This window comes from Peromyscus leucopus, chromosome 3 (genome assembly GCF_004664715.2).
Source record: "Peromyscus leucopus breed LL Stock chromosome 3, UCI_PerLeu_2.1, whole genome shotgun sequence".
Classification (NCBI taxonomy): domain Eukaryota; kingdom Metazoa; phylum Chordata; class Mammalia; order Rodentia; family Cricetidae; genus Peromyscus; species Peromyscus leucopus.
The window spans coordinates 81,954,030-81,978,573 of NC_051065.1; positions in this window are offsets into that span (position 1 = coordinate 81,954,030).

Below are 24,544 nucleotides of genomic sequence, written 5' to 3' on the forward strand. Positions count from 1 at the left end.
AGGGTTAGGAAAAAGGCTAAGCAAAGGAGATTAGATTTAAGGTTCTTGTTTAAAAAAAGAAAGAAAAAGAAAGAAAGAAAGAAAGAAAGAAAGAAAGAAAGAAAGGAAGGAAGGAAGGAAGGAAGGAAGGAAGGAAGGAAGGAAGAAAGAAAAAAGAAAGAAAGAAAGAAAGAAAGAAAGAAAGAAAGAAAGAAAGAAAGAAAGAAAAGAAAAAGACAATTACTAGTTTTAAATACTTTACATTGGATTGGATTGTTTTATATTGTATACAAATTTGAAACTGATATTGTTAGAAAATGCTATATGTATAATTCTAATTGTATTCATACCATTCATTTAACAATGTAATGCAATTTTCTGATCCTTGAATGTTATTATTACCAACTATTAGGATATAAAGAAATGAAAGTTAGTAGTTAGACATTACAATAGAACTTGTAGTCTTATTAGATATGTTTTAAAAATTGAGCAGAGATGTTTTAGACAGGTCATCTTCAAACCCTTCAGAGATCTACAGAATATGGAATTTAAAATGTTTTAATAACTTAGAAAATTTTTCTTTTTTGAGACAAGTCGGCTCCTGGCAGTACCAATCTACTTCAGAGAAAATATGGGCATTGAAGAAACTGCATATGGAGTCAACTTTCATTGTGGCAAAAGTTAGCCACTGGACAACAAAGTATCCTCGAATCAACAGGACAATATGGACAGACAAAACACGAAACAAAGGACTACTGATTCTTGCCAAAACAAGTGTGGTTATGGCTTTATCAAAAGGCATCTTCTGAGGCCAGGACAATATGGCCCCATCCCTGAAGTGGCTTTCGCAATCTGGAAAAGGTACAGTGCCCTTTTCTTCGAAGGCAGCTTAACAGGCAGAGGGCCGATGGCTTCTGTTGTGCAATGGAACAGCAGCTGAAAGCTCACGCCTCTCGATAGTAGACTGGCATTTAATAGAGGGATGTGGAGAAGAAGGGGATGCTGAGATGAAGTCATATATACACAGCCAAGAAGAATGGACAGCTGAATTCAAAAACTGTCAACAATTTCCAGAATTTAAAATCCTGAATCATGACAGGACACTAGTGGAATTCAGGTGTTTCTGGTACATGGACTGCTCTCACCCTATGTGAGGTTGAACTGTTGACCTTGTGTACATCCTACTTCACAAATGAGTCTGTCAGATATGCTAAGCCTATAGGCTGAAGATGATGCCCCAACACTGTGGAAACCTCAGGTGACTGTCCAGGCAGCTGGCTGTTTCTGTCAACTCACAATTTTTTTGGAAGTTGTTTGCATGCACTTCCTGTTTTTATTTTTGTTAGCTAATATTTCCTTCTTGGGTCTCTGAGGGAGTTGGAGATTAGTTAGTTATGATTGAAGATTAGTTAGTTATAGTTGAAAATTAATTAGGATAGAAAGTGCATTAGATACATCTTGGATTTACCAAAATAGGATAGGTAATGGAATTATTTTCTCTGATTTGACATACAATCAAAATCACATTTCAGTACAATTAGAATACCACCACATGGCCATCTATAGTCAGCCCATCACGAATTACAGCCTTAAAGAAAAATGACTCTTCCTTTCCCAGCAGCTATCAGTCATCAAGTCCTCAATTAGAGTCAGAACTTCATGTGCACCCCTTCCCATGTTGGAATTTTGTCTGTCTTGAGCTTGTGCAATGTCTTGTGAATGCTATAACATCTCCTGTGAGGTCATGTGTGCAACTGTACTGTTTTGTCCCCCAAACATTGTTAATCATCTGCTGCACAAAGAAGCTTTTACAATGAAAGTTGAGAGATGTCCTATAATCCTTTATACAACTGTGTTCTGTCTACTCTTCCCTTGGGAGTACTCCCACACCCATGTCATGGTATATTACCAATCTCCTGACCTCTATGGGTATTTCAAGTAAAACATATATATCTGAACATTGAAAACTAGTAAGCACAAATGAAATAAAACACATTACATTTGCCTAGGTCTGGGGTTACTTAACAAAGAATAATTTATTTCCACCACTGTCAATTTACTTGTGACTTTCATAGTTTCATTTTCCTTAACAGATGAGTAATATTTCACTGCAAAAAAAGTAGAATATTTTCATTATCTATTCATCAGTTATTTTCATTATCCATTCACCAGTTATGAATATCTAGATTGTTGCAATTACCTGGCAGTTGTTATTACAGCAGCAATGAACAAGGATGATCAAATATTTCTACAGTAGGATATAGAGTCCTTTGGGTGAGTTCCTAAGAATGGTATAACAGGACCAGTGGTAGGTCTATTTCTTGCTTTTCAGTAAATCTCCATAGTGGATGCACCAGTTTGTACTCTCACCACGTGTGAATAAGTGTTCCTCATTTCCCTCATCCACACCAGCATGTGTAGTCATTGGTTTTCGGGTCTTATCCATTCAGACTGGGGTAAGATGCAGTCTCAAAGTAGTTTTAATTTGCATTTCCATTATGATTGAGTATACTGAAAAGTTTTCTCAGCCATTTGTATTTCATCTTTGAAGACTCTCTGTTTAGTTCCATGCCCCATTTTAAATGTGTTGGTCTGTTTTCTTGGTGTTCAAATGGTTGTGCTCTTTCTATGTTCTAGATACAAACCCTTTGTCAGATATATAACTTGTAAAAAGTTTTTCCTATGAGGCAAGCTGCCTTTTTACTTAATAGTGGTGTCTTTGCTATACAGAAGGTTTTGTTTTATGATGTCCCTCTTTTTAGTTAGTGGTCTTAATGCCTGCACTGTTGGTATCCTGTTCAGAAAGTTATTTCCTATGCAAATAAGTTCAAGCATATTCTTTATTTTTTGCTTTATCAGATCCAAGGTATCAGGTCCTATGTTGAAGTCCTTGATTTCTTTGAAGTTGAGTTTAGTGCAAGGTAAGAGGGAAGAATATTTTCATTCTTTACATATAACTATCCAGCTTTGCCAACACCATTTGTTAAAAATTCTGTCTTTTCTCCAATGTATATAATTGGCCTCTTTGTCAAAAATAAGATGGTTGTATGGGTGGGCATATATGTGGGGCTTTGATTCTGTTTTATTAACCAATGAGTCTGTTTTCATGTTTATTACTATAGCTCTATAGTACAGCTTGAAATCTGGGATAGTGCTAACCTCAGCATTTTCTTGTTGCTCAAAATTGCTTTGGCTATCCTGGGTATTTTGTGCTTCCATATTAGATTTAAGATATTCAGTTTTTGTGAAGAATTACATTGCAGTTTCGATGAAAATTGCATTGAATCTCTGGGTTGCTTTTCATAGGCTGGCCATGTTTACACAATTACTCCTAACAACTCATGAGAAAGAAAGGTTTTTCCATCTTCTCGTATCTTATTGCATTTCTTTCTTTAGTATCCTAAAGTTTTCTTTGTACTGGTCTTTCATTTCCCTGACATCTTAGTTACTGTTCTATTCCTGTGAAGAGACACCATGACCAAGGCAAGTATTATTAAAGAAAATATTTAACTGGGAACTTGCTTGTAGTTTCAGAGGTTTAGTCCATTATCATTATGGCAGGGAGCGTGCAGGCTGATATAGTGATGGAGAAGTAGCTGATTTACATTCTGATTCACAAGCAGAGAAAGAGAGACTGACATGGTACTGGCATGGGCTTTTGAAACTTCAAAGCCCACCCCCCAGTGACACACTTCCTCCAGCAAGAACACACCTCCTAATCCTTCTAATCCTATCAAAGAGTTCCACTCCCTGGTGAGTATGTATTCAAATATGTGAGCTTATGGGGGACATCTTATTTAAACCACCACACCTGATTAGACCTATTTAATTGTGTTTTTTTTTTTTAGGCTATTTTGAATTAGGTATTGTTTCCCTGATTTCTTTCTTTGTATGATTGCCATTTATAGAGACAATAGTTGTTGATTTTAGTATGTTGATTTTGTATCTTGCTACTTTGTTAAATAAGTTTGTCAGCTGTAGTAATTTTATAGTGGAGAATCTAATGTTTAGTATTATATTATCTGCAAGTAAGGATACTTTAAATTCTTCCTTTCCTATTTGTATCTCATTTTAACCCTTCACTTGTCTTATTGCTTTAGAAGTGAAATCAAACACTATGTACTATAGGAGGCAAGAGAGTGTGTCCTCTTCCTAACTGTATGTAAATGCTTACTTATAGTTTTTCTCTATTTAGCATGCTGTAAGTTATGTATATTATGTTGAGATATGTCTCCTGTATCCCTAGAATATCTAGAACTTTGTCAAGAAAGGATGCTGGATTTTTCTCAAAGACCTTTTCTGCATCTAATGAGATGGTCATCTAGTTTCTGTCCTTGAGTCTATTTGGTAGATTATATTTATTGATTTACATATGTAGAACCATCCCTGCATCTCTGGGATAAAGTCAACTGGATCATGGGTCAATAATTTTTGTGCTCTTTTTAAAGAGTTAATTTCAGTTTTATTTTCATATAAATTCAGAATAATAACATTATATAAATGGTGATAATTTTGTGTTAATATACATTCAGCTTGCACCACAGTATGGAATATTTATGGCTTCCAGCTTAGTGATTTTATGGGATTCCTGAGTGTGTGAATGAGTAATCCTTCTCTTGGGCTCTTTTCCTTCTGCTTGTTTGTCCTGTCTAACTCCAATATGATAGTTTTTATTTTATCTTATTATATTTTGTTATTATCCTTTAGAGGCCCATTCTTTTCTACTGAGAGATAGAAAGTAGATGGGTCTGGATGGAAAGGGAAATGGGGAGGAACTAGGATGAATAGAGGGAGGGAAATCCACAATTAGGACATATGTTGTAAGAAAGGAATCTATTTTCAATAAAAGGAAAAAATAAAAAATACACATACAATTAATATTAACTTACTTATTTTTCAGAAGAATTAATTCTACATTAAACTAATACTTACGTTATAGTAGTATTACTTCATACTAGACTAATATTTTTCCATGGGAAGAATAGTTTCTATTTGTTCTCTGTATAAGCAAGAATTAAGTAGATGTGTTCCTGAATTAAGTTTACAAGTATTTTATTGAGAATTTTTGTGTCTGTATTCATTTGAAATACCAGCCTATAATTTTCTTTGTTGTTGTTGTTGTTGAGTCTTTGTATGGCATTGGTATCAGGGTAGAGCTGGATTTTTTTTAAAGAATTTGGAGATTTGTGCTTTTTTTCTGCTTTACAGAATGGGTTGAATGTTAGTATTTCTTTGAAAATCTGGTAAAATTCTTAGCTGAATCTTCCAACCTTGGACTTTTTTTTTTTTTCAACTTTGGAGTTAGTAAATTACTCCTTCTATCTTATTGATTGTTATGAGTTTAATTAAATCATTGACTTCATCTCAATTTAATTTTATTTGGTCACATATATCTAGGAATTCACCCAGTTCTTCTAGATTTCCCAGTGGAAATAGATTTTTCAAGTATGTCATGATTCTCTGAATTTCCTCAGTGTCTTTTGTAATGCCTCCCTTTTCATCCCCAATTTTATTAATTCAAATCCACTTTTCTTTTTTCTTTTGGTGAATTTGTCTAATTGTTTGTCATTCTTGTTAATCTTTTCAAAGAAACAACTTTTCCTTGTATGGCTTCTTTGTATTGGGTTTGTTTAGTCTTTGTTTCTATTTTACTAGTTTGTGCCCTAATTTAAATGATCTTTTCAAGTTTAATTTGGAAGGGGGGTGTTGTTTGTTCTTGTTTTTCTGAGACTTTCAGGTGCATCATTAATTTGTACTATGAACTTTCCTCTTAAGGCTGTCTTCTTTGGAATGTTGTTTTTATTTTCATTCAACTCTAAGAATTTTTAATTTCCTTCTTGGTTTTTTAATCCAGTAGTAACTCATAATGTGTTGTTTAGTCTCAGCAAGTTTGTGTTCCTTCTGTGGTTCTATTGTTGATATTCAGCTTTATTCTATTTTGTTCAGACAGAATAAAGAATGTTGTTTTGATTTTCCTCTTTGTGTTGAAAATATTTTGTGGCCTAATATGTTGGTGGTTGTGAAAAAAGTTCTGTGGAATGCTGAGAAGAAAATGTATTCTTTGGTGTTTGGAGAAAATGTTCTGAACATATCTGTTGGGTTTGTTGGATTTAGATATCACTTAGCTCCAGAATTTCTCTGCTTAGCTTTTTTCTTGAAGACTTACCTATTGGTGAGAGTGGGGTATGGAAGTCAACCATTATCACAGGCATGTGGGGTGGTGATGGGAGTCTGGGATCCTATCTGTGGAGGAGAGACTGGCAGACAGGTGGGACATGTGATCTTCAGAGAGCCAGTGGGGAGTAGGGGATCTGGAGTGGGAGTCTGGGGTTAATACTTGGAGAAGAATGGCAAAAGGAGAGGTAGGCAGACACAGGACACTTAGTCCTCAAGCAGGAAGCAAGGGTGGGAAAAGTTGGCAATGGGAGTCTAGGGCACAAGGGGGGAAGCTGGTGGGAGTGGGACACACAGTGCTCAGGCAGACAGTGGGGATGGGTAAGATTAGAAATGGGCATCTGGGCTCCCTCACTAGAGAAAAGTGTTGGGCAGGCTCAGGACATGTGGTCCTCACAGAGGCAATAGTGGGTGGGTGGAGTTTGTTATTATTACCCAACGTAACCTATGGATCCAATACAATTCACGTTATATTTTTTTTATTAAATTCTCCACTGAACTAGAAAAACAATCATCAAACCCATGCCAAAAGCTCAATGACTCCAAGTAACCTAACAGAAAGAGCAATTCTGGAAGACCCCAAACTATGCTACAGACCATAGTAAGAAAAATTGTATTTTACTTGTACAAAAACAGACAAAGGACTCAAAAACAAAGTCACACACCTACAACCATGTGATTTTTAACAAAGACACATTGGGTTCTGGGGATATGGCTCACTTTATAAAGCAATTCTCACGTAAGCATGAAGGCACATTTTAAAATCCCAAACACTCATGTAAAAAGCCAGGCACAGTGGCATGCAAATGTAATCCCAGAGCTTGTGAGGTGGAGACAGGAGGACCACTAAGGATTACCAGGCAGCCAGTGCAGTTAATGGGTGAGCACCAAGTTTAATGGGAAACTGTCTCAAAAAACTAAGGTGAAACAATTGATATAGATACTCAACTCCAACCTCTGGCTTTGTGTGGGCAGTCACCAGTGCACATTTACATACACACAAAGCAAACAAACAAAAGATGCATTGTTAAAAAGACAGCCTCGCTGGGCAGTGGTGGCGCATGCCTTTAATCCCAGCACTCGGGAGGCAGAGGCAGGCGGATCTCTGTGAGTTTGAGGCCAGCCTGGTCTACCAAGTGAGTTCCAGGAAAGGCGCAAAGCTACACAGAGAAACCCTGTCTCGAAAAACCAAAAAAAAAAAAAAAAAAAAAAAGACAGCCTCTTCAACAAATGGTGCTGAGAAAACTAGATACCCATATGTAAAATGAAGAAATGAGATTTGTATCTCTCACCATGCACAAAAATCACTTTAAAAGGAAATAAAATCTTGAATTTAAAATCTAAAACTCTGAAACTGTTAGAAAAAAGTCACAGACAAAAGACAAGGGAAGGAATTAATGAAAAAGACCCTAATACTGAAGGAAATAATCCAAAGAATTGACAAATGGGATTACATGAAATTGCAAAGCTTGTCTGCAGCAAAAGAAATAATCATAGTGAACAGACAGCTTGCAAATGAGAGAAAAATGATTGCCAATTATAAGTCTATCAGGGGGAATATCTACAGCCTACAAAGAAGTCCCTAAATAAATGCTAACCCCAGACCATACAATTAATAAATGGACTAATAAATTGAATAGAGAGTTCTCAACGGAATAAATACAGATGACCAATAAATATTTGAAAGACTATTCAACACCCATATCTATCACTGAAGCTCCATCTTACTCTGTTCACCATGGTTATCATCAAGAGAATATGTAGCTGAAGTTTTTCTGTGCCCCACCTGATGCACAGTCAGAACAAATCTTTCCCACTCGTGTCCCCCAAGTAAACACACAGAGGTTTATAATAATTAAAACTGTATGGCCTAATGGCTCAGGCTTCTTGTTAACTAGGTCTTACATCTTAAATCAATCCATTTCTATAAATCTATACCTAGCCAAGTGGCTTGTGGCTTACCAGTTTCTTTACATCTTGCTTCTCATGGTGGCAGCAGCTAGCAGCATCTCCTGACACAGCCTTCCACTTCCCAGAATTTTCTTCTCTCTTTGTCCTGCCCATACTTCCTGCTTAGCTGCTGGCCAATCAGCACTTAATTTATTAACCAATCAGAGCAACACATTCACAGCATACAGAGTGATATCCACAGTGCTTCCCCCTTTTTTTTTCAAAAAGGAATGTTTTAACTTTAACATAGTAAAATTATATAAAACAAAACAATTATCAAGTAAGAATTATAATATCTAGTCTATTTGTATTTGGCAAAATTAAAGAAGATATCCTATCTATCCTATATTTGTGAGTCTAAGGTTTTATATCTAAGCTATCTTTTATCATAACTAAGGAAATTATAACTATCTAGTCTTCAGCCACATCAAAGACCTCAGAAGGATATAAAATTACCTAAGTAAACAAGAAGTGCATAATAAGCAACTTTCAAAAATCTAGTATGACAAATACAGCTGGCTGCCTGGACAGTCATCCAAAGTTCCTCTGTAAAGTTTGGGCATCTGTCTTCAGCCCACAGGCCTAGAGTCTCTCAATTACTTCTCTCTGTGCCCTATAGACTGTCTGGCAGTTTCCTCTACAAAGCAGGAACCTGAAGGACCATTTTGCCTTGCAAAGTTCAGTGGTCACCTTCCTATGGGTGCTACATGTCCAGTGGATACATTTTTTTTCAAGCAACCAGCCAAGAACAGTTTCTTGCCCAAATGGCTATCTTTTCCAAGAAGAAGATAAACTCCATACGAAGTGTCTTCAATGCCCATCCTCCTCTCTAAAATAAATCTGTCCTGCAAGGAGCAAATGTATCTCACTGTCCAGAAAGTCTAAGTTTTTAAAACATTTACATGCCATATTCTGTAGGTCTTTAAAGTGTTTGAAGATTACCTATCTACCAGAAATATATGTATACCTAGAAAACTTAACATGACTATAAGTTTGACTATCATAGAAGACTAATTGTTAATCTGTATTTCTTAATTATGCATTATAATTTAAATGAGTTATATAAACATAATACCTTAAACAAGAGTAAAAAAATTATATATATATAACAAAATCAACTATAAATTTGTACCAATAAACTAAAATCCATAGGAATGCAGAACATTTCAAATAAGTTGTTGCTCTTTAAAAGTAGGTTCATTAATCTACCCTTTCATCCTATCAGAAATAAATAATAATTGCTAGGGAAATGGGAAAGAGGAACCCTTTATACTGTTGGTAGGAATGTATATTGGTACAGCTAATTGATTGCCAGTATAGAAGTTCTTCAGAAACATAAAAGTAAAATATCATATGGTCTAACTGTACTATTCCTGGATGTTCACAGAAAGGATTGTAAGTTGGCATGCCATAAAAATCTAGGACATCTATGTTGCTGAGCTACAGTCAATATATGGGACCAGCCTAAATGTTCGTCAACAGATGAATGTATGAAGAAAATGTAGTATATAAGCACAACTGAATTTTAATAAAGTACAAAATGAATTATGACATTTTTAAGAAAAAACAGTAACCTATTTAGCAAAGTAATCCAAACTCAGAACAACAAATATGTCTTCTCTCCTGTGTGGAATATCAGTCTACATTCATATCTACATAGACACGAATGCATAACACATGAAAGTAAGAAGGGGATTATGAGAGAAAAAAACAAATCTATGGGTAAGGAGGGGTAAATAAGAAATGGTAATGTAGTAGATGTGACATGGATGGAGAAAGAAAGACTATTTGGTGGGAGGGAGGGAGCCAATAAGATGAGAGAGGGGGGAATGAGGGAGGGCCGTGCAGGACTCCTGAGGTCAAAAATAGAATGGCACATTCATGGGAATATCTCAGTGCAACCCATTACTTTGTATACTAACTGAAAACAAAATAAGAAAAAGGGGGAAAGGAAGATGTGGCTGTGTTTATTTTAAAGAATAAATAAAAAGTCTCTGATTTTCTAGGTAGTAAAAAAAATAGGTCAATGTCTTCATGGTTTCTGTATTCAATGAAGAAAGAAATATAATAGGAAAAATAATAAAATATGTGTTAAGACCATTGTAAGAATTAAGGTAAGAAATTAAAAGCAAATACTTTTGAAGAAGAGTAAAAATGTTATTTTACATGGCCAAGGCATGCTTTGCTGGGGTACCTTTGGAGAAATGTCTAGAGGTAATGAAGTTCAACTAATTCTCTGGGTATCCAGGGGAAGTTAATAGAAGACATGTGTTGCATGAACTATGAACCAAAGGCTGAGGGGCCCCAGCTGGATCAAGCCCTCTGAATAGGTGAGACAGTTGATTGGCTTGATCAATTTGGGAGGCAACTAGGCAGTGGGACCAAGTCCTGTGCTCATTGCATGAGTTGGCTGTTTGAAACCTGGAGCTTATGCAGGGACACTTGGCTCAGTCTGGGAGGAAGGGACTGGACCTGCCTGGACTGAGTCTACCAGGTTGATCGCAGTCCTCGGGGGAGGATTTGCCCTGGAGGAGGTGGGAATGGGGGGTAGGCTGAAGGTAAGGGAGGGGGTGGGAGGGGGAGAATAGGGGAACCCGTGGCTGATATGTAAAACTGAATGGTATTGTAAAATAAAATAAAATAAAAAATAAAAATAAAATAAAAAAAGACATGTGTTGAATTTTGTACAGAGGTAGAAATAATGTATTCAATAGATCAAGTAAAAAGCTTCCAGGAAAGCCTCACAAGTAGGGCCAATCAATAGGGGATACAATATCTGAGCTTGAAGACAAGGTGAAGGAATTAGGACATTCAAGCTAGCACAAAGGTAAAATAAAAAAGAAAACACAAGTAGTATTTTCAAGATATACCAGACCAAATTTAACAATCAGGAATAAATGGAGACCAATTTAATTCTGAAAGTGAAGAAAAAAAATTAAAAAGCAGTAGCAGAAAGTCACCTAAAATCAGGGAAAGAGATTGCCAATACTGACACAGTGGACATGCATGAACTCAAATATACAAGCTCAGATGGGAACCTTCCCTTAATATATTATAATTAAGCCGGTAGATATATAGAGCAAAGAAAGCATATTGAAAATAGCAAGAAAGAAATACCAAATTACATATAAAGACGGGCTATGAGAATAACACTAGAGCTTCAGCAGAAACGTTAGAAGCCAAAAGAGCTTGAAATGATTTATTTCAAGTACTGAAAGACAACTGTCAATCCAGATTTCACAATACCATCTGTCATTACAGGAGAAAGAAAAATGTGTTACAACTAAGATAGGCTAAAAGAATTCCTAACCACTCATCCAACTTTACAGAACAAACTGGAAGGAACTCTTCAGACTGAAGAAAAAGACAAAAGCCTCCATAAAAACCACAGGAAAGAATAAATTACGGGGAAATGCTGGGCTCGGTTGACCTCAGCGGAAGCCAGGCAGGCAGAAACGCCCAGCCTCCAGCGATGCGGAGGGCCGGGACAGGCGCCACTGTGAGGAAGGAACAGGTGATGGAGAAATGGGAATGCTAGAGGAGCTGTACACATTCTAGAGAAAGGCAGAAATGGTGACATGACAGTGGTGATGGGCCGGAGAGAGGGTTGCGGTTGAAGGTGGATCATGTTGTTGCCTAGTAGGGTCTACCAAATGGTACGCAGCAGCTGGGAGCTTAAGCAGATGCAGACTCAGCCCCTGAACAAGCTGCCAGGCCGCGGATTCACCTTACCTCTGGGCAATGATGGAGGCCAGAGACGAGGAATAGCCCACTTTCTAGATTGGACTTTCTCAAAGGACCACAGTGTTCCAGGATACCACTGAGGGCCATATGTGGGTCAGTGGCCCTGCTGTGGCCGGGGTTGGGTTGATGTCCAAGGACCATGTTATCACCTAAAAACATGCCAATGTTCATGGCCTGTACTGTGGCCTGAATCCATGTTTATGTCCACGGCTATGTTGCCCCAGGGGAGCACACTTATGCGAGTGACGTGTTGCCAACTGAGATCATGGTGGTGTCTGGGTCCAGGCTACTGCCAAGAGCCATGTCTGGGTCCATCCGAGGTCCTGCTACAGCTAGGACCTGAGCTGATATTCATGGCCCTTGCTACCATGGAAAGCCAGGGATTTTCATGGTCTGTGCTGCAGTCTGAAGCTATGTTGATGTTCACGGGCCATGCTGCTGCCAGGGGCAATACTGATATGAGTGGCGTGCAAGGTCTGGGTCCATGTATCCACTGAGGGCCATGTCTGGGTCCATGGCCTTACTGTGGCCAGGTCTGTGCTGATGTTCATGGCCTGTGTTGTCACCAAGATTGGGCAGATGTCCATGGTTTGTGCTACAGCCTGAAGCCATTTTTACGTTCATGATCCCAGCTGCATCGGAGGACCTTGTCTGAATCCTTGGCCTTACTGCAACCGGGATCCCTGTTCTTGGTCTGTGTTGACACCAGAATTCATGTGGAAGCCCATGAGGTTCCCACAGACTGCAAAGAGCAAATAAGCTACAATTGGCAGTGATACTGATGACTGCAGGCACACAGTTGAGAAAGAGGGACATTGAAGACTTCTGTGACAACCCTACCTTCATTCCAACCAATCCCATGATAGTAACAGCCTAAGTAGGAAGCCACGGAAGGGAACTCTTAAGAACTGTGATATGATGCTGAAGTGTCGCTCTCCACGATAGATGGCTTCTGTCAGGGGTGCAGGAAGGGAAGGCTTCTGGCAGGGGTGAAGGAGCGGAAGGACTCAGTTCTATTTAAGGAGCAGGCCACTGAGTTTTATATCTATATACTCCAGAGAGTATACAGGTAACACAAATTGGTCTTTTTATTTTTTACTTTTTTGCTGTGGGAGGAAGTCACAAGGGCAGGGAGGGGGTGGACAGGGAAGGACCGGGAAAGGAATGTGATAGGGGTGTAGGATGTGAAATCCCCAAAGAATCAAAGAAAATTTATGTTGGAAAAAAAAGTTATGGCAAAATAATGATTAAACCTAATAGGGAAACACCAAACACTACCAAATCAGCAAAATAACAGGAATGACCACACACTTTCAATAATAAATTGAAGATCAACATTAATGGTCTCAATATCCTAATCAGAAGACACATACTAGTCTTTTGAAATACAACTTAACATTAAAGGCAGACACTACCTTAGGATGAAAGGATGGAAAAGGGTATTTGAAACAAACAGAATGGGAAACAAGCAACTCTCACTGTTTTAACATCTGACAAAGATTTCACAACTACGAAGAAGAGATAAGGAGGGTCGCTTTATAAAGAGCAAGGGAATAGAACATAAGAGGGCATTATAATTCTAAACACAGTCACCAAACACAAGTAAATCCTATTACACACAAAAAAAAATGTTACAAGATAAGTATCACAGATTAAACCCAAAACAGTAATAGTAAGTAACTTCAACACTCAATTATCAACAATTGATAGGTCACTCTGGTCATTCTGGCCAATTAATCAATCAATAGACATACAAAAATCTGAATTGTAGATCACATAGCTTAATAGATACCTACAGAATATTCTGTCCAAACACTGTGTGCAGTCTTCCCAGTAACCTATGGAGCCTACTGTAAAATACATGACATTTAGGATTTAAGTCTTAAACATATGAAAACAAAAATAATTCCTTGTGTTCCATGTGATAATAGTAGAAGACACCTATGGCAAGACAAACTATAAAACCCACAGAAACTCATGGAGATTAAACAACACACTATTTAATGATGAATAAGTTTGCAAAAAAAATAAGAAAGATTAAAAAAAAATCTAAGAATCTAATTCAAGTTAAAGCCCAGCATACCAAAACCTACTATTGGATACTACAGAAGAGGTCATAAAAATGAAGTTGATAGCTCTAAGTGCTTACACTGAAAAAGAAATCAGAGAGATCCCAGAGAAACAACACATTAGTGGACCTTAGCATCTTTGAAAAACAAGAATAAGTCAAGCCCCAAATCCAAAGACAAAAAGAAGTAATTAAGATCAGGGCATCAATAGAGCAAATGGTACTGTAAACACACACACACACACACACACACACACACACACACACACACACACACACACGAGAGTTGGTCCTTTGAAAAGATGAGAAGAATTTTAAAACTTGTAATCAAGCTAATTAAAACAAAGAGGGAGAATACCCAAATTCACTAAATTACAGGGGCCAGAGATATGGCTCAGCAGGTCAAGGTGCTTGCTGCTAAACCTGATGACCTGAGTTTGATTCTTGAGGCCTATAGGGTAGAAGGAGAAAACTGACTCTCATGGGTTGTTCCTCTGACCCCCACAATTACACCATGCAAACCCCTTTCCTAATAAATAAATTACTGTATAAAATAAAAATAATGTATGTAGTATGTAATTGTTTCACAAAATGCAATGAAAGGTGATACCAAGAAGCAAAAGATCTTGAAACATGAGCCCAGCTTTTGATCAAGGTATCTAATAGAGTATTTGAGTGAATAAAACAGTGACCTTTGGATCTGCCATCACTTCACCTGGGTGATTAATTTCATTTTTTTTTTTTACTTTACACACCCTGCCATAAAGTTTTTTATTTACACTTTATTGTAACTGACTTCATGACATTTGTTCTTGCTTAATAATAATCGGTTAACAGCAAGGGCAGGTGTTTTCAAGGATGCAGCCTTTCCATGGCATGAAATCTAAACAGTTCTAAAAATCATTGTAAAAAATGTAAAGATAAAACTGTCTCCACTGTAGTGTCTGAATGAAATAAGGTGTAACTGTGCAAAAAGAGTCAAGGATGGAGAAGGTCAAAGGCAAAATCTGCCCTGACATATTTTCTCCATTGACTTGTCGCCCTTCCTCTCAAAGCTTGCATTTGATCTGACCCACCAACGCATGGCTTCGTGCACACTAACCTTTCCAGGCCTTTTGTTCTATCTCTCTGTGCTGTGCTTACATACCAAATTTATGAATAACTGTTTGAATTGCTAGAGCGAGTTTGCCCATTTTCCAAGGTCACGGGCTCCTGCTCCACTTCTCCACACCTGAGCTTTCTCCTGCTCATTGTGCTCTTCATTTGTAAGGACCTTCTTTAACCTCTCCTGCTCAGTCTACAGACAGGTCCTCTATTCATTATCCAGCCTCCAAGCACTGAAGTAAAAATTCCTTTCAAAATGGAGGGCTTACATTTTCCATTCTTCTGCATTTTCTAGCCCAGTCTGGTCACATTGGCTTCTGCAAGGTGGCTTGTGAGTTTTGTTAAAAGCTGTCCCCATGTTGCTTGGTCTTTTCTTCAGATGAATCATGTCCAAGGGTAATCTTTAAACCAGAAAGATATTAATCATTATTAAAAATTAATGTGGTAACTGAGTAAGCATGTAGCCTAATATTAGATTACTGACTTGCATCAGTTTAATAAGTACTTGGGGTTTTAAGAACAGACATTGAAGACCCTCTTGATCTAAAGGGTAAGCTCAAATTAATTGAGTTCTCAGAGCAAAAGTGGGGGTCAGGTTGAATCAGGGTAACACAATATAGGGATGGAAAGAGAGGAAAGTTGCACACTTCAGGGTAATTAAAGTGAATAGAGAAGTAGAAACCAGTTTTTAAAAAAGTTAGTAGAAACAATTATACAAGGGAAGGTACATCCTACTAGATATAACATTGAAGCTGGGTAGGAAATACAGATGTAAAATCCTTATCATTAAGTCTCAACCTAAAGGGCTAAAGCCTATTCACTTCTTTTATTTTGGTTTTTTTTTTTTGAGACAAATAACTTGAAATATCCAACATTAATCTAATCTCTATGTATTTTTTCTAACTCTGGCATAAAAGAGTAGAAAATGTTGACAACACACAGAACACAGTGGGACTGTCATTTGCTTTGAAAGAACTATTGATCATCCTCAAGCAAATCTGGCTTTTAGAAAAACTCTTCTTAGAAAATTTTTATATGGATATTTAATATGAAACATTATCTAAATTATTACAAAGAAAAAGTGGTTACACTAGTAGATTTTTAACCATGAAAGCAAAAAGTTTGGCCAACCAACTGGCAAATTTATTTATTATTGTCAAGTGGTGTACTCATAAGAACTACTTATCCTGAGTAAAAAAAAAAAAAAAAAAAAAAAAAAAAAAACAGGAAAAGTAATATAGGACAGACATTTCCAGGACAGAGAATTATGGAATCAAACAAACCTGGTTGGCTCTCTTCCAGAAATTGTTACCATGGCCTTCAGGGATATATTATCTCTAATCTTAATTTCCCCATCAAAGAACAGAGAGAATGAGCAGTATCTGCTGCCTATTAAAGCAATCATAATACATGTCAAGTACGTGTCAGACATTCAGCTCAAGACTAAGGTGTAATATATAATAAGATGCAGATAACATGATGGACTGGCTTGGTATGGTTGAAATTGACTAGAAGTGCTTTCCTAAAGGAGAACAGTAGACTCTTGAGCATCATTTGTGATCTAAGTAGAGAAGCTCTGCCCTTGCTTCTGACACAGGTTAGAAAGTGGAGCATGAGAGAGCACAAGGCACACAGAGACAGAGTGATTTAGAGGACAGATAACTGCAGAGACACGCAATGCTGCTGGCAGCCAGTTCAGATGGGCTGATGCGCAGGCAAGATGGAGTACATGATGAATGGATAGCAGTACCATGCAAGGTTAGGTAAGAGCAAGCATTCGCTTTTGCTTATTTTCCTTCTTCATGAGACGACAAACAGGTCCCAGGTCCATGTTATAGCCTTAACCCCATGACTTGCCTTTCTCAGTGATTAGAGATTTAAGAGGAGGACAGGGAGATGGCTCAGCAGTTAAAACATGTACTGAGCAGCCATGTAGCTGAGTTCCATATCCAAGACCCATGCAAAGCTGGAAGAAGAGATCTGGCAATGGAAAGCTGTCCTCTGACCTCTACATATACACCTTGGCAATTGTGTATGTCTACACACACACACACACACACACACACACACACACACACACACACACACCTGTATGAACACACAATAATAATAATAATAATAAACTTTTTAAAGAACTTGAGGCATCATATGCTAGTCATAGAGTTCTTTTCTGATACCTTAGGGTACACTGCAGTGCTGGGCAACTGTCTTACTAATCTCCACAAAAATTTAGTTGTTGTTATTGTTCTTTTTTTCTTTCTCTCCTCCTCATCCTCTTTTTTTTTTACAGTACCAACAGTACTTTTATTTTCAAATTAGTGAGCACTGGTTCCCAGAGAATTTATTTTTACTTATTTTTCACTGTTGGGAAGATCTCTGGCCTCCCACCCTGCCTAATTTTCACAGGTTGTCCATAGCCCCAATCTGCTCCAATGAGGATGCCTTCTTATGGCTCCCTACGCTATAGCTGATGCTCAGCCCAGGACCTTCTGACTGCAGAACAATGTTGCCAACTTCTATGAGGTGTCACCACCTCAGTAACAAACATTGACAGGGATATTTGGATGTGGACTATTTCCTTGATGTGACAAGAGTGTCTCAGACCCTCCACAGGTCCCCAGCCCTTCCCCAACACCGACACATTCCCCACCTGAGGGAGGAAGTAGAGTGTGTTTGAAACACATTTTACCTTCCAAAGATTTAGTCCTTCTTGTCTATCTCATCGAACAACATCTGGTTTCTTAGAAGATTCATTGACAGGAATTATAAACCATTTATTATGCTGATATGTTGTTATTACATATGGAGCTATGCTTTAATGTGTATACTGTGAGCTGCTGAGAGTAAAAATGATTTTGAGATTCCTAGTACCCATTTTGCTTTTGAGTAAAGGCCTGAGCCCACTTGATAAGAATGAAATAGGAAACACAGGTTGTAAATAAGACATTCTAAATATTTCCTCCTAAGAGTGGGTCTATACTCTCATCTAACTCAGTGGTTCTCAATTTTCCCAATGTTGTAACACTTTAATATAGTCTGTCATGTTGTGGTGGCCACCAAACATAACATTATTGCTCTGCTACTTCATAATAGTAATTTTGCTACTGTTTCGAATCCTAATGTAAACATCTGATATGCAGGATATCTGATATGACATCAGACCCCCATAGGGATCACAACTCTCAGGTTGAGAACCACTGATCTAACTCCTGGACACAATCTTAAATTCAGTGTAGAAATACTGTCTCTAAAGGGCAAGTTATAAATAACTTTTACCACTTTTCCCCCACCAATATTGTTTGTGGACAGGGAGGTAAAATTTTATCATGAAACTAAAAAGCTTCAGGGCCTCTTATTTGCACAAACAACTTGAGTAGTTGGAGGCACAGGAGGTGTGGAGATTTTGAGGTGTAGGTTTAAGATCACAAAATATTTCTGTGAACTTTTTGGAAAAAAATTGTCTGAAAAGAATAGACCTATAAACTCATCATAAGTTGAAAACATCATAAGTGACAACTACATATATACACCTAATCTCCTAAATATCACAGCAGCACAGTCCCACTGCTACAGGCCAGTTGTCTACCCTGCAGTCAGGAGGATGGCTGGCAGCTGGGGCACATTGTTCAGGACTAGGCAGTGACAGCACCATAAACAGTAAGGTAAAGCATCGCTGTAGGGTGAAAAAGACCACAGTCCAAAATCCAAAGAAAAGACTCTGCAGAGCAAACAGTGGGCTTACTTCCTTCCAGCATCAAACACATTTAAGTCACGAACCATCTACTTCACTCTTTTACCTAAGTCCACATTTTGTTTTGTTTTGTTTTGTTTGTTTTTCGAGACACGGTTTCTCTGTGTAGCTTTGCGCCTTTCCTGGAACTCGGTAGCCCAGGCTGGCCTTGAACTCACAGAGATCCTCCTGCCTCTGCCTCCCGAGTGCTGGGATTAAAGGCATGCACCACCACCGCCCGGCATAAGTCCACATTTTTTAAGAGGCTGCCTCCAAAACCACCAGACTTTGCACACTAAAATACCATCCCACCCCCACATACACACAAATTGAATATATCCCTGATGGAGATTTGACTCTTGTAAATGTGTCAGATGATCCCCTCACCAACAACAAGCAAAAAGTTATCTAAGACTGTCATATTTTTCATCCCTTAATTATTAAGTCAAATCAAAGGGCCAAATGACCACTAGCATGTAATGGGTTGTTTATGCTGATACAGTTCAGGGATTTTTAAAACATGCTTTCAGCATTGTCATTTGGGAAAAAAATCAAGTCTAAATATTATCAGCAATTCTTTCACAATTACCATAATATAGATACAGAAGAAAGCCCCTTACTCATTCCTGTTTGAAAAATGTGATCCCATATGGCAATTTGACAACTCCAGACTGAAAAGCAGAAGAGCATTTCCAAGATAAGAAGTTTATCAATCTACAGCGTCACATCTTTTTGATCTCACCATCAAGTTTAGAGTCTAACCACATAGTGAAGATATGAAAGCATTCTAGTCTATAATCACTACCTGTTTTAGCATTTCAAACACTTGCCATGGTTTTTTAATGAGTAAAAAGAGGCTTGTATTCTTAGGGATTTACAACGGGTCTTCTGAAAACGCTTCCTGGTAGGTACTGTGTGTTCCTTTAAGATTATTGCTCGTTGTAAAAGTGGGCACACACGCCAGGCTGTGCGTTGGGCAGCTTTTACAATGCTCCCCGGGTGTGCCAGGCCTCTGAGGCATGGAGCCAACTCTGAAGCTGCCATCCTTCAGCAGCAACAGTGCAGATTATGGTGTGTCAGGGTTTATGGCTTTGGCAAGGGGCTCCACCTTTTCTTCAGTAATATTAAACATTAACTTCCAGCTTCCAGAAGTATTCAAAACGGCTCAACTCTGTGCTTTCCAGCAACTTTGAGATTAATAAATACTTTTCATGAGCTGTAGGCTCCTCTTCAAGTGAAGTGCTTGCTTCCTGCAATCCCACCATGCTGTCACTGAGTGACAGATGAAAATACATAAGGATTAATATTTGTGTTCAGTGGTTGGCTAAAACTTTAAAGTTTGCATGGTAATACTCATTCTCAAGTCTTTTTAAACACAAGTTGGAGAGATGTGCAAATTACTTCTTGAGTGAGAAACACAACCAGGGGTGAAGTTTTAAAGGAAAGACTCAAAGCAGATAGAAACAAAGACAGATTGTACTTGTAGAAAAAAATCAGACGGTGACAGCTCGAATAATTTCACAGACATATTATATGACTTTTTTTTGAGGATATTGATGAATGGAACAGAGTTCCTGCAACAGTGAGGGTAAGATATTAGTACTCCCAGTAGAATTTATCATAAGGAAATAGGATTGGGCAAGACAGGCGTTTTGTTTTGTTTTGTTTTGTTTTGTTTTGTTTTGTTTTGTTTTGTTTAACCTAAAAATTGGAAAGACTGTTTAGTTTGATTTCTTGGATAAGGCAGTTTGATGGGTAGTTTTCAACAATCTATTTGATATAATCCTATAGAATAGTCATTTGAAGCTTTTTTTTTTTACAGGAATAAGTTGTGTTTATTCAGTACATAACATACTCATATCATACATATACTATATGTTATCTCGTTTAACATTCACAGCATCCCTCTGAAATAGAACCCATTTTTTATGAAGTTTTTATGATGGAATGGGTACTCAATTAGATTTAAGACAAATCATATGTAGCATAATAGGGAACTGAGCCACTTGATCTCTGTAACCCACCATGCAGGGCTGCCAAGGCCTGAGTGGGAGGGCACTGTGAATGAGATGGCAACACTCTAGCTCTGGGGACCTGCTCAATGCAGAGGGCAGCCTTGGGTCACCAGGTTTCAGGGAGGCTTTTTTTTCCCCTATCACGTTTTATTAAACCTCATGAATTCGGGGAGTTAGGATTTGGGTTGGCTTGCTCCTTCTTCCACACAGTGTCAATTGAGGTCATTGGTACTTAAGCTGGGATTTGAGTTGGTCTGAAGGATACACAATTGGAAGACTGGAATGTGGTCTCAGGCCTTGGTTGTCAGGCCTATATTAGGCCTAAACCTTGGTGCCATGTAATTGTACTTAAATCATTTCAATGGAAAGTGTCTTAGTGATTGGAACTTCTAGTGCAGTTTGGAGTTCTTCCATTTGAAAAATGTGATAGTTACATGGGATTGTTTGAATCTTGTTTTCTAGTCCCTCCCCATCACCACCCTCATAGTCTGAAGGTAGATTTTTCTCTTGATAAAGGAACAAAAAAAGTGAATATCTTGTTTGTAAATTGGTATCTAGTAACTAGTGGTAAACTTGAAATGGTAGAATTCTTTAAAGCCTAATTCTAGATAGCCTTAGGAAAATGTATCTTAATTATTTTTGAACCTGTATTCACCTTGTTTTTTTCAAATATCTTAAGTTATATTTTCTTTTTTCAGAGCTGCTTCTTATTTGGGGCTACTTTTTTTTTTTAATTGAGGCATAATTCATAAAAGGGTACATTGTTTTGATGAGAAAAAAAAAAAGATAGAGGGCACATTTCTGAGAGTGCAGTTTAAGGAAAGACAGTGGTGACATTTCTGGATACACTTAGCCAGAGGTCATGGACCATCCATATATTCTAAGGTTAAGATGGTGGGCAGGAGCACTTCTGAAAAGGTCTTTTTTTTCCACAGAGTTTACCATGAAAAGGACACCATGAAAAAGCATGAGTATAAGAGTTTGCCACTAAAGGTGTCTTCCTTGCATGGTGGCTAACAAACTAAACTCAGCATGGTTTCTGGGGCTTAATTACAAGAGCTCATAAAACTTGTACCTGGTTTTCTCCAGGTACATCCTATATGGGGCAGCTTCATGTAAAATGTCTCATTTGAAGCTTTTTAAAAAAGCAAGTTTTATTCTATATCCCAGGCTGGTCTCAAACTCACAGCAATCTTCCTGTCTTAATCTTTCTAGTTACAGAGTTACAGACCCGAGCTATCACGCTTAGCCTGGCTTTTCTTTGAACACGAGTTGTGAAAATAAATGAACAAAGCTCATTGTTTGGAGTGAAGGCATTCTTCCCTGCTGAGAATCTGAGCAGTCCATCTTCACACTGGGTTGAAGTTTACTATGGCTTGTTTATTAAGACTACATTTTCAGTATTCTGTAAAACAGTACCAAGTCTCTTCAGTTTCTGAGACGTCTGTTAGACATTTCTGCATTCCTTTCACCTCAATGTTCCTCCCTAGCCCTTCTGACACATCTCTGTCTGTTGGGTAATTTCTCTTCTGGCATTGTGTCTTGATCACTTGCAGTACCCTTCATATGCATGTCTTTTTACTGGTGTCTTTTAATAATTATTTTCTTTATTTTCAAGAATTATGTAAATGTACCAATAAAATATGTACCAATGAAATCTATCATCTGTTTCACCCTCCACACTCCACAGTATTCCTCCCAATATGGCTTCTACTAATTTATGCGAGTTTTTTTTTATTCTTATTTATATATTTTTTCATAATGCACTAAGTCCAGTTAGAGCTGGCCATATGTGCATGAGTATGGGGCCATCGGAGTTTGGGAAACCAACCAGTGGCCACTACTTATGAAAAAAATTCTTCCTCTTCCAGCAACTATCTAATGCTGGTGGAACTCAGAGATCATCTACTCCATCTATGCTTTGATTTGGGGTTGGCTTGATCTTGTGAAGGTAACCACAGCTGCTTTGAACTTATGATTTCCATAGCTGTGTCATGCCCAGAAGACAGCACCGTACGGCATTCCTCCCCCAATCTTTCTGTCTCTTCTTCTGCAGTATTTGCTGAGCCTTGGTGGTGATGAGATGAATATAGACATCCTGTTTGGGGATTAGCACTCCTGTAGGCACTTTCACTAGTTATAGTCTGTCCACCGATAGCTGTCCACTTCACAAAGAAGCTTCTGTGACCAAGGCTGACAACAGACCAAGACCATGAGTATTAATACAAATATATCGAAGGCAATTTTTGACACTACAATCATTTACAAGAATAACTATGGTAGATCGTACCCCAGGGCCTGTGACCTCCCCAACCATTAACTTTTGACCAGGAATACAGTATGAAGCATGAATGCTGTCTTGTGGGGCAGACCTCGAATCCAATCAGAAAGCAACTGATTTTCTCCATAACACTTTATAACATATATAACTGAAGCGTATCACTGCTGTTTCAGTAGGCATATCTTGTATGGTGAGTCAGGATTGTAGCATGCAAGATGCAGTGCTGGGTAAGACTAGTGATGTCTTTTCTCCCTCAACTGCCCAGAAGCTTTAACGTTTCATAGGGTCCCATTTAGTGACTGCTGTTCTTACTCCACCTATTTCCCCCTCCAAATCCCACCATAATCCCCCCAAACTCATGTCATTTTTTGATAATGCACATCCTATGCTACTGGGATCTTACTCAGAAAGTCCTTATCTATACCTGTTAATTGAGAGGTGCTTTCTACTTGATCCTCTAGCAGTTTCAAGGTATCAGGTCTGATGCTGAGATGCTTGATATATGTGGAGGTGAGTTTAGTTCGGATTAAGAGATAAGGATCTAGTTTTACATGCTGAAATTTGGTTTTCAGAAAGCCACTTGTTGAAGATGATGTCTTTTCTGCAGTGTGTATTTTTGGCATCTTTATAAAACATCAGGTAACTCTAGTTGTGTGACTTATATCTGTGTTTTCAGTTTCATTCCATTGACCTACATGACCTTGTGCCAGTACCGTGCAAGTTTTATTACTAGTGTTCTACAGGATCATTTATGATAAGCTATGCTGTTAGCTCTGGCAGTACTCTCTTTATTCAGGATTCTTTGGGTATCATTGGTCTTTTGTTCCCCCATAACACTTTTTGTACTGTCTTTTCTATGAAGCATAGAATTTTTAATGGTATTAAGCTAAATCTATAGTTTGCTTTCAGTAGGACAGTCACTTTCACAATATAAATCCTCCCAATCCACAAGCATGGGGCGTTTTCCATATTGTAGTGTGTACTCAACATTGTTCTTCAGAGTCTTAGAATTCTCATTGCAAAGTTCTTTCATTTTTTTTTGGATAGCTTTATTCCCAGACATTTTATTTTGTGTGTGGCTATTGGGAATGGGGTTGTTTCTCTGATTTTTTATTTTAGTCTGTCATTGGTGTATTGGAAGGCCTCTGATTTACTTTTGTATCCTGCAATTTTGCTGAAATTATTTATCAACTCTATTTTTTGATGGCATGCTGGAGGTATCCCATGTAAAGAATCATAGTATATGCAAGCAGTGATACCATGACTTCTTCTTTTCTTGTTCATGTCACTTTCATTTCTTTCTCTTTTCTTATTGCTGCAGCTAAGACTCTTAGCATTATATTGAATAGTGGTGATGAGAGTGAATACTCGTGCCTTTGTTCCTAATCTAAGTGGGAACCTTGAATTCTTCCTCCATTACATATGATACTGATTAAGGATTTCTCATATATAACATTTATTATGTTGAGGCATGCTGCCCCCATACCTATGATTTTTGT